The sequence below is a fragment of the Somniosus microcephalus genome, chromosome 10 (genome assembly GCF_052327205.1).
Source record: "Somniosus microcephalus isolate GS21.2 chromosome 10, FLI_Smic_1.0, whole genome shotgun sequence".
Taxonomy (NCBI): domain Eukaryota; kingdom Metazoa; phylum Chordata; class Chondrichthyes; order Squaliformes; family Somniosidae; genus Somniosus; species Somniosus microcephalus.
Genome location: NC_140996.1, coordinates 177090676 through 177107753, shown reverse-complemented (window position 1 = coordinate 177107753; position 17078 = coordinate 177090676).

Genomic DNA, 17078 nt, shown 5'->3' with positions numbered 1-17078 from the left:
TTGTGGGAGAGCTCCCCTGTAGTACAAATAGAGGAGAAGCATCCGGGAAGGCGCCGAATACCTCGAGTCTCTTCGCCGGGAGCAAGCGGAAGCCAAGCACAAACAACGGAAGGAGCGCACGTCAACCCAAGCACCCCACCCAATTCACAATTCAAATCGCTTTATTGGCATGATAAGTTACATCTTATGTTGCCAAAGCATCAAAATACATTTATGGTTGAGCACATAAACGCAGTTCTATTCATACAGTGTATAAACAGGTATATCCCTGAGTGTATAAATATACATTCGCATTGTTTATATATATTCTTTTCTTAGTTTACTGGTTGTCCCTCTGTTCATGGCAAGCTGTAACATAATGTGCCGCCAGTGTTACACAGCTTCTCTCCTCTCCCAGTAGGAATGGGAGTTTTTGGTTGTCATTCAGATTTCTGAATTCAGGGCATACCCGCCCCTTCAACCACCGTCTGCCCCACCTGTGACAGAGACTGTAGGTCCCGCATTGGACTCATCAGTCACCTGCGAACTCATTTTTAATGTGGAAGTAAGTCATCCTCGGTTCCGAGGGACTGCCTAAGAAGAAGAAGAGTACAAATAGATGTCAGTAAAGTAAATGTGCAACAATTTGGTTTTCATCTGCATTGCTTGAACTGCATTTTCTTAACCCTATTGTTCTGGAATGGTTAAATTTAGCATTTTGTCTGAGCAATAAACCAGTTGGGCTGAATCCAGGCTGGTTACCATAGTAAATTGGGATGTTAATTAAGAAAACAAAGGGGGAATTGTTGCGTATAATCTCAACCATTTCACACCATTGTGATGAAATGGTTCCTGTATGACACCCAAGTGACCAGGAATTTTCTTAATTCATTCACTCAGCAGGGAGAGGGGGAGGGAGCTTAACTAAGTCAGGCATTTGGGTGTCTCATGTTCCAGCATCAAAGAAAAGATATTTCCCGATCAGGGTAGCAACTCTGAATAATGGCTTGGTGGCTTGAAACCAGACCATATAGACTAAAGATAGGTGACAGAGAGGTTTCAATTCAATTCAATTCAAATCGCTTTATTGGCATGACAAGTTACATCTTATGTTGCCAAAGCATCGAAAAACATTCATGTTTGTTCACAAAAATACAGATCTATCCATACAGTGTATAAACAGATATATCCCTGAGTGTATAAATATACTTTCATATAATTTATATATACTCTTTTCTTATATTTAGTGGTTGTCCCTCTGTTTATGGCAAGCTGTAACATAGTGTGCCGCTAGTGTTATACAATTTCTCTCTTCCCCTAGTAGGTATGGGAGTTTTTGGTCGTCATTCAAATTTCTGAAATCCGGGCATATTTTTGTGAATTTTGGGTAGAAATTCTCCCTTATGCCCTGATATTTTCTACAAGCTGTGAGGAAGTGCATCTCTGTCTCCACCACTCCCTGACTGCAGTGAGAGCATATCCTGTCCTCTCTTGGTAGCCGGGTCTGTCTGTGTCTACCTTTTTCGATCGCCAGGTTATGTTCACTAAGTCTGTACATTGTCAAAGTTTTTCTCAGTTTGCTATCCTTTACCATGGTCAGGTAATCAGCCATGTTGTATTGTCTGTTTAGGGCCAAGTAGCAATTGAGTTTGCTTTGGGTTTTTGTTGTTTCTGCCCAATATGACAGATATTTTTCCTTTTGCTTAGCGACGATTGTGTTGGGTCGAATGATGGAGTGGGTGAGTGAATCTTAGTAGCCAGTGACAGAAAAATAGGCCCCAATATTTATTCAGAGCCTGGAAGAGAGTGAGGGAAGGATTTTTGGACGGGAAACCTGAAAGTCAAGATTTCCCGCACGTCCTGCCAAATTTGACAGCAGAACATCGTTTAAATTTTTTCAACAGGTTTCCCACCTGGCTGCCTGTCCGGCAGGAAAGTAGCCGGGGAGTGGATGTCAGGTAAGTTGGACATTGCGAAGGGGAGGGATCGGACATCACACAGGGGGGGGTGGCTGATTGCAGGTGGGTCGGACATAGTGGAGGGGTAGGGGGTCGGCCGATCGCAGGGTTCAGATTGCGTGGAGGTATGCTTGTTGGGCCTGGAGAAACACTCCTGCTCCTCCTGTCCCACAAGAAGTGCCTGGGAATCCCGGCCTCTATGTGTTAAAAAAATTAAAATTCAGTTAAACTGGAAGCACGCAGCCTCCTTAAAAGATTTAAGTGACCGACCCGCCTCCTGAGAGTGGGTTGGTCATCCCCCCCCCACCCCCCAACCTGCCTCTGTTAAAACCGGAAGTGGGCGGGTTGGATCCCTCCACAATCAGCCCCAACACCAACATCACCAGGCACACCAACATCACCAACAACAAAACCAGCCTTCTCCGCAATCACCTGATGCTGCACAGGACACAGGGCATCAGCACCCGACAACATTGATGCCCGGGAGGCCAGCGATGGCATCACCATGGCCAGATTTACTTCACATGACGCTGTACATGATGCGCCAGTTGACACCACCCCACACCAGCACCATAAAGCGTCCTTACAATGTCCAAGCCCTCATCAGACTCATCACAATTGGGGGGGAGGGGGTGGAATTTATGTCTCAACATTCATTGGAACTCACTAAGACACTTCCAAAGGTGAGCACAGTTCTGTCCAATAAGGTAAAGTGTAACAAATAAAGATTTCAATGTTTGACACTACATTAACAGAAACTTTACATGAACACTGCATAAAACACCCAAGTGTGTTGTGTGTTGTTAGTTAGTATGATTGCACTAGGATGAGGGTGAGTGTGAGGGGTGGCTACTGAGATGGGGAAGTGATAATGTAGATAGAGAGGGATGGGTGGAGGTGCAAGGTAAGTTGGTGTAAGGATGTGCAGGAGTAGGGTAGGGAAGGCAGAGTGAAGTGGATGTGATGAGTGGTACAGCAGGATGAGGTTGAGTGTGGCTTGGCAGTAACATTTCATGATCTACTGAGATCATTGAAAGGCTTGCGCCACTGCAGCCTGGCCCTCCTGACAACATCCCTGCTTGTGCCCTCCTGTGCAATGTTGATCTCCTGGGGAGGTCTCTTCCGCCCATGGGAATGGAAGAGTACCGCCCTGCGTGTTGTGACTCCCTCCATAAGAATATGGGGGGAGTCATGGGAGAGCCTGGGTGCAGCCGTGCACCTTTGTGCAGTGCTTGTCAGTGTTTGCAGCACCTCAAAATTAATTTGGACATGGCCCCTTTAAGGAAACTGGCTGATGACTCATCATCAAATGACGTCATAAGACTCGCTTCCCATTAATTGGCCGGGAACCTCGCAGGGCGGGCTTAGCAAGCTCAATCAGGGGAAAATCACTTGGAGAGAGTGGGCTGCAGTAGGCAGCGGGCTGGGTCCGCGACACCGACCCCAGCCGCCTTGGACTTGCCTCGGTCGGCGAAATCGTGACCTTTGTCTTCACGGAAGAAGATATAAAAAAATTCCAGAAATAGTGGGGAACCAAGGGTCTAGTGAGAATGAGGAACTTTAAAAAAATAGTGTTAGTAAAGAAATAGTACTGGAGAAATTAATGGGACTAAAAGCCAACAAATCCCCATGACCTGATGGCCTACATCCTAGAGTTTTAAAAGAGGTGGCTTGAGATAGTGGATGCATTAGTTTTAATTTTCCAGAATTCCCTAGGTTCTAGAACGGACCCCGTGGATTGGAAGGTAGCAAATGTAGATGAGGGGACGACCGAGTGTAATGTATCCAAGTTTGCTGATGATACAAAGCTAGGTGGAAAAGTAAGTTGTGAGGAGGATGCAAAGAGGCAGCAAAGGGATTAAGACAGTGAGTGGAACTGTTCTGACGAAAGGTCATTGATCTGAAATGTTAACTCTGTTTCTCTCTCCACAGATGCTGTCTGACCTGCTGAGTATTTACAGCACTTTGTTTTTATTTCAGATTTCCAGCATCTGCAGTATTTTGCTTTTGTGTTAGGGATAATGGGTATCTACTCAAATAGACAGGATGTGACTAATGGTGTGCTCCAGGGATCTGTACTGGGGCCTCAACTTTTCACTATATTTGTAAATGACTTGGATGAAGGAATAGGGAGCTGTATATCTATGTTTTTTGATGACAATAAGTTAGATGGCACAATGAATAGTGCATACGGGAAAGTTGCAAAGGGACATTGATAAATTAAGTGAGTGGGCAAAACTGTGGCAGATGGAGTTCAATGTGGGAAAGTGTGAGGTCATTCCCCTTGGACCTAAGAAAGATAGATCAGAGTATTTTCTAAATGGATGAGCAGAGAGATTTAGGGGTCTAAGTACAGAAATCACTAAAAGCTAGTGGACAGGTACAAAAAATAATTTAAAAGGCTAATGGAATGTTGGCCTTTATCTCAAGAGGGCTGGAATACAAAGGGCTGGAGGTTATGTTACAGCTGTACAGAGCTCTGGTTAGACCCCAGCTGAAGCACTGTGTTTAGTTCTGGGTACCGCACCTCAGGAACGATATATTGGCCTTGGAGGGGTGCCGTGCAGTCACCAGAATGATACTGGAACTAAAAGGGTTAAATTATGAAGGCAGACTAGGCTTGTATTCCCTTGAATATATTAGATTAAGGGGTGATCTAATTCAGGTGTTTAAGATGATCAAAGGAGTTGATGGGGTAGATAGAGAGAAACGATTTCCTTTGGCGGGGGAGTCCAGCACAAGAGGGCAGAGCCTTAAAATTAGAGCTAGTCCATTCAGGGGTTATGTCAGACAGCACTTCTTCACACAAAGGATAGGGTAAACCTGGCACTCTCCCTCCTAAAAAACTGTCGAGGCTTGGTCAATTGAAAATGTCAAAACTGAGATTGATAGGCTTTTGTTAGGCAAGGGTATTAAGGGTTACGGAACCAAGGCAGGTAGATGAAGTTAAAATACAGATCATCCATGATCCAATTAAATGGTGTTACAGGCTTGAGGGGCTGAATGGCCTACTTCTGTTCCTATGTTCCCATGTTTATATTACTATACAGTAATAGAAGTAATATAATGGGCACAGTAGCGTAGCAGTTATATTACTGGACTAGTAATCTAGAGGCCTGGACTAATAATCCAGCCAATGCGAGTTCAAATTCCACCGTGGCAGTTTGAAAATTTGAATTAATTTTTTTTTTAATCTGGAAGAAAAAGCTGATACCAGTAAAAGTGGCCTTGAAGTTGTTAGATTGCAGTAAAAACCCAACTGGTTCACTAATATCCTTTTGGGAAGGAAATCTTCTGTCCTTACTCTGTCTGACCTATATGTGACTCCAGACCACACCAATGTGGTTGGCACTTCTGAAGTGGCTGAGCAGGTCACTCAGTTCTAGGGATGAGCAATAAATGCCGGTCTTGCCAGCGACACCCACATCCCAAGAATGAATATAAACAGGCAAGTCATCAAATACAGGAAGCTGTAGAAATCTGATAGCCTCCAATACCCCCTGGTACTTCCTGGGAGCTCTGGGTATCAAGAGACTCCTAATTGAAAACCTATCTTGATGCAAAGGCGGGAAAATGGAGTTGAGGTGTAGTTCAGCCATGATCTAATTGAATGGCAGAGAAGGCCCGAGAGCTGAATGGCCTACTCCTGTTCCTAATGTTCCTATGACCTATAGGTGTTTGGCAAACCTATTACCTTATTGACAAATAAATGATGTTACTAACTAAAATAGTAGATGGAAGTGGAAGGTACTTAAATGCAGTATAATGCATAATAGAACATGAAATACGTGTACTTGATGAAAGTGTGTCCATTCGCAAACAAGTTTCACTTGAAACTATTGGGGATCAGGAAGTATTTATGTAGAACCTGTTTTGATCATCATCCTGTGGATTGTAATGTTATAGTTGGAGGCAAAGTATTGCTTCAGTAGTTATAATGTCTTTGTTCACCAAAACAGCAATGAAACTAATTTATTAGTGGGCGGGTCTATTCAAATAAGCAAGAATGTTATCATCAAAATGTCTGTGTGCTAAGCATAGCCTACTTAAGTCAAATTAAAAGTTGGGCTCCATGCCATTTACGTACTTTCTCTCATAGGTTTTTCATTTAATTGCATAAACATTAATTCAATACTAGACATCCAAGTACAGGGCATTATTAACCTTTAGAATAATATGGGACCAGATATATTTAAATTATCTTGTGTTTTTGTTAACACTGTGTGGGGGTTACACATATATTAAAGGGCCTTTAACAACATTAAAACAACAGAGCATTTTCACAGCTTGATACAACTATTTGTAAATTAATTGGCAACTGCTAAGTCACCTTTTATGTGCGTAAATTTAAACAATGAAAAGGAGCAAAATGCACCAGAACATAGAAACATACAAGATAGGAGCAGGAGTAGGTCATTCGGCCCCTCAAGCCTGCTCCGCCATTCAGTGAGATTATGGCTGATCATCCAAACTCAGTACCCTGTCCCTGCTTTCTCCCCATATCCCTTGATCCCTTTAGCCTTAAGAAATATATCTAACTCCTTCTTGAATATATTTAATGAATTGGCCTTAACTGCCTTCTGTGGTAGAGAATTCCACAGGTTCACCACTTTCTGGGTGAAGAAATTCCTCCGCATCTCTGTCCTAAATGGCTTACCTCTTATCCTTAGACTGTGACCCCTGGTTCTGGATTCCCCGCCATCGGGAACATACTTCCTGCATCTAGTCTGTCTAGTCCTGTTAGAATTTTATAAGTTTCAATGAGATCCCCTCTCATTCTTCTAAACTCCAGCAAGTATAAGCTCAATCGACCCAATCTCTCCTCATACGTCATTCCTGCCATCCCAGGTATCAGTCTGGTGAATCTTCGCTGCACTCCCTCCATGGCAAGAACATCCTTCCTCAAATAGGGCGACCAAAACTGCACACAATACTCAAGGTGTGGTCTCACCAAGGCCCTGTACAACTGCAGCAAGACAAAGCAAGATCTAGACAAGGGAACTAGATGTAATATCTCCAAATTTGCAGACGACACAAAGCTGGGTGGGCGTGTATGCTGTGAGGAGGATGCAGAGAAACTACAGGATGATTTGGACAGGTTGGGTGATTGGGCAGAAGCATGGCAGATGCAATATAACGTGGATAAATGTGAGGTTATCCACTTTGGTAGCAAAAACAGGAAGGCAGATTATTATCTGAATGGCAATAGATTGGGAGAAGGGGAAGTGCAACGAGACCTGGGTGTCCTTGTGCACCAGTCGCTGAAGGTAAGCATGCAGGTGCAGCAGGTGGTTAAAAAGGCAAATGGTATGTTGGCCTTCGTAGCGAGAAGGTTTGAGTACAGGAACAAGGATGTCTTGCTGCAGTTGTACAGGGCCTTGGTGAGACCACATCTTGAGTATTGTATGCAGTTTTGGTCGCCTTATCTGAGGAAGGATGTTCTTGCCATGGAAGGAGTTCAGCGAAGATTCACCAGGCTGATACCTGGGATGGCAGGAATGACGTATGAGGAGAGATTGGGACGATTGGGCTTGTACTCGCTGAAGTTTAGAAGAATGAGAGGGGATCTCATTGAAACTTATAAAATTCTGACAGGACTGGACAGACTAGATGCAGGAAGGATGTTCCCGATGGTCGGGGAGTCCAGAACCAGGGGTCACAGTCTAAGGATAAGGGGTAGGCCATTTAGGACAGAAATGAGGAGGAATTTCTTCACCCAGAGAGTGGTGAACCTGTGGAATTCTCTACCACAGAAGGCAGTAGAGGCCAATTCATTAAATATATTCAAGAAGGAGTTGGATATATTTCTTAAGGCTAAAGGGATCAAGGGGTATGGGGAGAAAGCAGGGACCGGGTACTGAATTTGGATGATCAGCCATGATCGCATTGAATGGCGGAGCAGGCTCGAGGGACCGAATGGCCTACTCCTGCTCCTATCTTCTATGTTTCTATGACATCCTTGTTCCTGTACTCAAACCCTCTCGCTACGAAGGCCAACATACCATTTGCCTTCTTAACCGCCTGCTGCGCCTGCATACTTACCTTCAGCGACTGGTGCACAAGGACACCCAGGTCTCGTTGCACTTCCCCTTCTCCCAATTTATTGCCGTTCAGATAATAATCTGCCTTCCTATTTTTGCCACCAAAGTGGGTAACCTCGCATTTATCCACATTATACTGCATCTGCCATGCATCTGCCCAATCACCCAACCTGTCCAAATCATACTGGAGTTTCTCGGCATCCTCCTCACAGCACACACGCCCACCCAGCTTTGTGTCGTCTGCAAACTTGGAGATATTACATCTAGTTCCCTCGTCTAGATCATTAATATATATTGTGAACATTTCAGGGTTTGGGGAGGGGAATTGTTCTGTATCAAGCACAATTTTTAAACAAAACAAATAGTAATTACTGGCTACTGAAAAATAGTCTGGATGATGAAGTGGCAAAAATCAACTATTTATTTAAAGGAACACCACTTTGATGAAAAAGTGTTTGGCAAACCTTTTATTTTATTAACAAATAAATGATGGGCCATAATTTGCGACCCCTACGGGTGCGTATGAAGTGCACACGCACCCATAAGGGCCGCACAAGTTCCGGGTTTAGGCATGCGAGGCAAACGGAACCTCTATAAGTATGAATGGGGATCCCCTTCTTTGATTGGTTGGGCCAGCCCACATGATCTCAGGGGCATTTGCGAACCGCATGCGCCCCTGGGATACGCGGTCCTCTATGCAGGCCTACGCGTAGAGGCCCAAGAGCGCAAGTGTCCGAACCTCCAGGACCATCAGGTAAGTTGGTAGATTTTTTGCTGGTTGGAGGCATCGGTCCACTGGAAGCCTCCGACCACAAATTCAGCCCCGAATGTGACTAACTAAAATGGATCAAAATGGATTACTGCATCACATCCATGTAACAAGGGAATTAACTCCTTCCACAAAGCAGAAAAGAGTTTGCAAAACATTTCTCTCGAAGATGGGAATGGTAGCATAATGGCTATGTTACTGGACTAGTAATCCAGTAGGCCTGGACTAATGATCCAGTTGGATGTGAGTTCAAATTCCACCGTGGCAGCTGGGAATTTAAATTCAGTTAATTAAGTAAATCTGGAATAAAAAGTTAGGGCTGGATTTTCTGTCCGGAGGCAGGTTTGCGTCGTGCTTGGTGGGTTCCGGACCCGCTGCCAGTTCCATCTGCACTGAGATAACGATTTTGAGTAGATTGGGCTTAGTAAGCCTGCAGTGTGCGTTACCTGGCCCAATCGTATTTGAAGCAGTTGTATATTTAAGGGGGCCATGTCCCCTTTGGCTTTCATTTACATTTTGATGCTCCCGAGTGCTGGTGTTTGCCAAGATGACTGCACCTAGAACAAAGGCTGCTCCCCGTTTTGATGATGACTCCATGTTCTTGTGGAGGGAGTAAGAGAGCGCAAGTAGGTTCTCTTCCCTTCAGATGGAAGGAGGAAGCCTCCTCAGCACACCAAGGCAGCCTGGCTGCAAATAGCTGAGGAGGTGAGTGCGAGATCTATCTGTACACGTACCTGGGTCCAGTGTAGGGAGAGGTTCAATGATCTTCTGTGTTCAGCAAAAGTGAGTATAACAGCACACTTATCTTCATTCTGCTATACCTGTCTTCACATGCCCATCAATCAGCATTGCCAGCCCTACTCCTGCACATCCTCACTCACCCCAACATCCCTTGCACTGTCACCCATCCCTCTCTCCGTATGTACAGAATCACATCCCCATCTTTCTATGCACCCCTCACACTCACTCTCAGTGTTATGCCATGACAACATCGAACAACTCACAAGGATGCACCCCACTCCATCATAGTCTCCCTCCAAACATCTATCCTATCCATTCTTTACACTCATTCCATCACTCTCACTAAAACTGCACTTCTGTCCCTCATTGCAGGAAAAGAGATCCCACAATAAGAGGGAGGGGGAGAGAACAGGAGGAGGACCACCATCCATGGCGCAGCTCACCCACACTGAGGAGGCAGCTCTGGACATTGTTGGAGGTGCTGAGGAGCTTGAAGTGCGGGATGGAGAGACAGGCTCAGCCGAGCAACCTGGTGACAGAATTATTTTCCAAACATCTGATTCGGCATTCAGGAGTGACTCATATGGGATCTGATGTTCCCAGAGATTGAGTGCTAATTACTTGCAACAACAACAACAAACTACATATCACATGTCTAAATCATGTCTTTACTCTCCCACAGGACCATCAAGAGCCCCCCCTCCCTACCATCCAGGAGGAAGAGCAGGAGGGCTCCTCAGAGGAACCTCCAGCCTCTGAGGGAGTAGCGTCAGCAGAAATGAATGCACCCTGCACCAGCACAGAGACGCACACCTCGGTGGGTCCAATGCGAGATAGAGTAGTGTTTTCACCTGGTGTATCACAACTCACAAGTGAGCAAGAGCAAATGGTGGAGACAGGGACAGCAGTGGAGTGTCCTCATCAGAGGCCGCAGGACTCTCCTAGCTTTGCTGAGCTGCATGCAGACACTGAGCCTCGGGGGCCATCCAGAAAAAGAGCGATGCTGGAGCTTCAGGAACAAGTGCAGGAGGCCCTGACAGGGTTAGCAACCACGGTCACTGTGAGTATGCAGAGAATGGAGGAGTCCATCTCAAATATGAGCAGCGCCATGGTGCAGGCTCTGGCAAATTTAGTTCCCGCCATAGAAAGGCTGGCAACCTCCATGGAGGACATAAATCACCAGGAGAACATGGTAACACTTCTAAATAGATGGTCAGCTATGGAGATTAGATGGGCATCTATTGAGGAGAGAAACCAGACGTTCATGGACTTCTTTGTTATGAGGAATGTCAGCACAGACACGGGTCCGCATGGCCCCACTGATGTGCAGCAAACTGCTCTGCAGCAACTTGCTGGCAGAGAAGTGCGGGTGGCCCATGAGAGGGATGATGGTGGAAGGGGAAATGGAAGTGGAGGCTCCTCTCCAAGCGCTCAGACTGCCATCCCATTGCTAACCCCTCGGTCAGAGCCCCAGATGGCTCCCCCAAAAGAGATGGCCGAGTCTGCTCCTGCACAACCGCAGGAAGAGCAGACTTTGGCGGGGTCCTCACAGGCTCCACGACCCAGAGGACGACCGTCAAAGGCATTGAAGCAGACGCAACGGGGAAGTGAGCAGGCTGCCTCTGCATCTGCTGAAGCCACAGGGGAAGCACCATGAAGAAGCACGCGTAAGAGAAAGCTAACACACAAACAGTCACAAGGGTAGTCACTTGGGTGCTTTCATATAAATCCATGTAACATTTGTGTTCTTTTATTTTATTGTATTAAAGTGATGTCATGTGAATGTTTCAAAGCGTTGCCCTATGTGTGCTCACAATTGGAGGTGGCACAGCGAGGGGTGAGGGCGCCTTTCATCTGAAGCAATGGTGGTGAAAGAGCTAGGAATGCACAGTTCATTGTAGGGCTGCTCTATGGTGTGGAAGTGGGGTCATGTGAACCACATGTAAGTGAATTCTAAAGTTAGTTTAACCTGGCATGGATTAGGGAACGGTAGCATAGTGGTAATGTCACTGGGCTAGTAATCCAGAGGCCTGGGCTAATGATCCAGCGAAGTGAGTTCAAATCCCACCAGCTGAAGAATTTAAATTCAGTTAATTAAATAAATCTGGAATAAAAAGCTATCAGTAATGGTGACCATGAAACTATCGGATTGTCATAAAAACCCATCTGGTTCACTAATGTCCTTTAGGGAAGGAAATCTGCCGTCTTACCCGGTCTGCCCTATATGTGACTCCAGACTCACAACAATATGGTTAGACTCTTAACTGCCCTCTGAAATAGCCCAGTAAGTCACTCAGTTGTAACTAACCGCTACGAAACAAAATAATAAGAATGAAACCGACGGACCACCTGGCATTGACCTTAGCACCAGCTATGGACATGGCAACAGCACACCCAGCCCAGTCAAACCTGCAAAGTCCTCCTCACCAAATCTGGGGACTTGTGCCAAAATTGGGAGAGCTGTCTGACAGACTAGTCAAGCAATAGCCTGACATAGTCATACTCACAGAATCATACCTTTCAGCCAATGTCCCAAACTCCTCCACCACCATCGGCAGGACAGACCCACCAGGGGTGGTGGCACAGTGGTACACAGTCGGGAAGGAGTCCTCAACATTAACTCCAGACCCCATGTAGTCTCATGGATTCAGCTCAAGCATGGGCAAGGCAACTTCCTGCTGATTACCACCTACCGCCCTCCCTCAGCTGATGAATCAGTACTCCTCCATGTTGAACACCAGTTGGAAGAAGCACTGAGAGTAGCAAGGGCACAGAATGTACTCTGGGTGGGGGACTTCAATGTCCATCACCAAGAGTGGCTCGGTAGCACCACTACTGGCCGAGTCCTGAAGGACATAGCTGCCAGTGGGCCTGCAACAGGTGGTGAGTGAACCAACACGAGAGAAAAACCTACTTGTCCTCACCAATCTACCTGTCACAGATGCATCTGTCCAAGGCAGCAGTGACCACCGCAGTCATTGTGGAGACGAAGTCCCGTCTTCACACTGAGAACATCGTGTTGTGTGGCACTACCACCGTGCTAAATGGGATAGATCTAGCAGCTCAAAATTGGGCATCCATGAGGCGCTGTGGGGCAGCAGCAGAATTGTATTCCACCACAATCTGTAACCTCATGGCCTGGCATATCCATTACTACCAACCCTGGTTCAACAACGAGTGTAAAAGAGCATGCCAGGAGCAGCAGCAGGCGTACCTAAAAATGAGGTGCCAACCTGGGGAAGTTGCAACACAGGACTACATGCATGCTAAAAAGCGGAAGCAGCATGCTATAGACAGGGCTAAGCAATCCCACAATCAACGGATCAGATCAAAGCTCTGCAGTCTTGCCACATCCAGTTGTGAATGGTGGTGGACCATTAAACAACTAACAGGAGGAGGAGGCTTCAAGAATATCCCCATCCTCAATGATGGTGGAGCCCAGCACGTGAGTGCAAATGACAAGGCTGAAGCGTTTGCAACCAACTTCAGCCAGAAGTGCTGAGTGGATGATTCATATCGGCCTACCCCCGAGGTCCTCACCATCACAGAAGCCAGTCTTCAGTCAATTCGATTCAATTCGATTCACTCCACGTGATATCAAGAAATGGCTGAGCACACTGGATACAGCAAAGGCTATGGGCCCCGACAACATCCCGGCTATCGTGCTGAAGACTTGTGCTCCAGAACTAGCCGCGCCTCTAGCCAAGCTGTTCCAGTACAGCTACAACACTGGCATCTATCTGACAATGTGGAAAACTGCCCAGGTATGTCCTATCCACAAAAAGCAGGACAAATCCAACCCGGCCAATTACCACCCCATCAATCTACTCTCAATCATCAGCAAAGTGATGGAAGGTGTCATCGACAGTGCTATCAAGTGGCACTTACTCACCAATAACCTGCTCACTGATGCCCAGTTTCGGTTCCGCCAAGACCACTCTGCTCCCGACCTCATTACAGCCTTGGTGCAAACATTGACAAAGGAGTTGAATTCCAGAGGTGAGGTGAGAGTGACTGCCCTTGACATCAAGGCAGCATTTGACCGAGTCTGGCATCAAGGAGCCCTAGTAAAACTGAAGTCAATGGGAATCAGGGGGAAAATGCTCCACTGGCTGGAGTCATACCTAGCACAAAGGAAGATGGTTGTGGTGATTGAAGGTCAATCATCACAGCCCCAGGACATCGCTGCAGGAGTTCCTCAGGGCAGTGACCTAGGCCCAACCATCTTCAGCTGCTTCATCAAAGACCTACCCTCCAACAGAAGGTCAGAAATGGGGATGTTCGCTGATGTCTGCACAGTGTTCAGCACCATTCACAACTCCACAGATAATGAAGCAGTCCATGCCCGCATGCAACAAGACCTAGACAATGTTCAGGCTTGGGCTGATGAGTAGCAGGTAACATTTGCGCCACAGAAGTGCCAGGTAATGACTATCCCCAACAAGCGAGAGCCTAACCACCTCCCCTTGACATTCAATGGCATTACCATCACCGAATCCCCCACTATCAACATCCTGGGGGTCACCATTAACCAGAAACTTAACTGGACCAGCCACATAAGTACTGTGGCAACATGAGCAGGTCAGAGGCTAGGTATTCTGCGGCGAGTGTCTCACCTCCTGACTCCCCAAAGCCTTTCCACCATCTACAAGGCAAAAGTAAGGAGTGTGATGGAATACTCTCCACTTGCCTGGATGAGTGCAGCTCCAACAACACTCAAGAAGCTCGACACCATCTAGGACAAAGCAGCCCGCTTGATTGGCACCCCATCCACCACCTTAAACATTCACTCCCTCCACCACCGGCGTACTGTGGCTGCAGTGTGTACCATCTACAAGATGCACTGCAGCAACTCGCCAAGGCTTCTTCAGCAGCACCTCCCAAACCCACGACCTCTTCCACCTAGAAGGACAAGGGCAGCAGGCGCATGGGAACACCACCACCTCCAAGTTCCCCTCCAAGTCACACACCATCCTGACTTAGAAGTATATCACCGATCTTTCATCGTCGCTGGGTCAAAATCCTGGAACTCCCTATCTAACAGCACTGTGGGAGTACCATTATCACATGGACTGCAGCGATTCAAGAAGGCGGCTCACCACCACCTTCTCAAGGGCAACTAGGGATGGGCAATAAATGCTGGCCTTGCCAGCGATGCCCAGATCCCATAAAAACGAATTTAAAAAAAATCAAAAAAAAAAAAATCCCTTGCCTGATGGGCAGCAATGTGCTTGTGTGCTGGTCACATTGGGTCAGCTGCCTCCTCCAGGTGCTCCTCATCTGCAACCTCATTCGGCTCTTCCTCGTCCTCCTCCTCTGAAGAGGAGGCTGTGCACTCTGCGACCTGTTCCTCAGGCAGCACTAATCCCTGTTGCAGTGCGATGTTGTGCAGGGCACAGCAGACCACAATGATTCTCGAAACCCTGGCTGGTGCGCACTGTAGGGCTCCACCAGATCTGTCCAGGCATCTGAAGTGCATTTTGAGCAACCCTATTGTTTGCTCAATGACACCTCTGGTGGAAATATGGCTCTGATTGTAACGCTCCTCAGACTCATTTGATGGCCTCCTCATCGGCATCATTAGCCACATCTTCAGGTGATAGCCCTTGTCTCCAAGGAACCATCCGGAAATGTCGTTTGGCGGAGTGAAGAGCTGAGGCACAGTGGACTGGTGCAGGCTGTAAGAGTCATGGCAGCTGCCAGGGTACTTTGCGCACACATGCATGTTGCTCTTTCTGTGGTTACACACCAGCTGCACGTTAAGGGAGTGGAAGCCCTTGCGGTTCACAAATGCTGCTGTGTTGTTATGGGGTGCCCTGATGGCCACATGGGTGCATCCGTGGAAAGCCAGCCAGATTGACAAAGCCGAGCGCCCGCGTGGTGACACTTGCTTCATCAGTTGAAAAGTGGATGTAATTGGCGGACTTTGCAAAGAGGGCATTTGTAACCTGCGTGATCCATCTGTGGGCGGCCGACTGGGAGATGCCGCTAATGTCTGATGCTGATCCCTGGAAGGACCCTGATGCAAAGAAGTTGAGGGCAGTGGTGACTGTGACAGCCACTGGTAAGGCATGTCCACCTGCTCCTCTGGGCTGCAAGTCTTGGTCCAGCATTGTGCAGATGTCTGCGACTACCTCTCGCGAAAGTCTCAGCCTCCTTTGGCAGTGCTGCTCACTCATGTTGAGGAAGCTCATCCTCTGCCTGTAAACCCTGTGTTGGGGGTATCTCCTCTGTTGTCAATCATTTGAATTTAACACCTGACTCACCTCCGAACCCGCCGTCTGAGCGCCGGCAAAATCGCGGTCTTAGTATCAGTAATGTTGACCATGAAACTATCAGATTGTCATAAAAATCCATCTGGTTCACTAATGTTCTTTAGGGAAGGAAATCTGCCATCTTTACCTGGCCTATATGTGACTCCAGACCCACAGCAATGTAGTTGACTCCCATCTACCTTCTGAAATGGCCTAGTAAGCCACTCAGTTATAATAAACTGCTACGGGAAACAATAATAAGAATAAAACCAGACAGACCACCTGGGATTGACCTAGGCACCAGCTCTGGACATGACAATGGCACACCCAGCCCAATCAACCCTGCAAAGTCCTCCTCACTAACATTCTGGGGACTTGTGCTGATATTGGGAGAGCTGTCCCACAGACTATTCAAGCAACAACCTGACATAGTCATACTCACAGAATCATACCTTTTAGCCAATGTCCCAGACTCCTCCATCACCATCCCTGGGCATATCTTGTCCCACCGGCAGGACAGATCCACCAGAGGTGGCGGCACAATGGTATACAGTCGGGAGGGAGTGGCCCTGGGAGTCCTCAACATTGACTCCAGACCCCATGAAGTCTCATGGCTTCAGGTCAAGCATGGGCAAGGAAACCTGTTGATTACCACCTACCGCCCTCCCTCAGCTGATGAATCAGTACTCCTTCCACTTGGAAGAAGCACTGAGGGTAGCAAGGGCACAGAATGTACTCTGGATGGGGGACTTCAACATGCATCACCAAGAGTGGCTCGGTAGCACCTCTACTGACCGAGCTGGCTGAGTCCTGAAGGACATAGCTGCCAGACTGGGCCTGCGGCAGGTGGAGAGAACCAACACGAGGGAAAAACCTACTTGACCTTGTTCTCACCAATCTGTCGCAGATGCATCTGTCCACATGACAGCATTGGTAGCAGTGACCACCGCATAGTCCTTGTGGGGACGAAGTCCCATCTTAACACTGAGGGCACCCTCCATCGTGTTGTGTGGCACTACCACGGTGCTCAATGGGATACATTCAGAACAGTTCTAGCAGCTCAAAACTGGGCATCCATGAGGCACTGTGGGCCATCAGCAGCAGCAGAATTGTATTCCACCACAACTCAATATTCAGCCCACCAATGGGTGAGTTCCCCATCACAGGCGGTTTCCAAGCCTGGAGGTCGGCCACAGTGCTAAAATGAGGCTGATTCTGGAAATACAGGTGAGGTCAGCACACGATAGGGCTAATTTTCCTGACTCCCCTTATGCAGGTGCCAGACAGACAGATTGTCCTCGAAGTGCACTTTGCTTGTCCATGCCTCAGAGTGCCT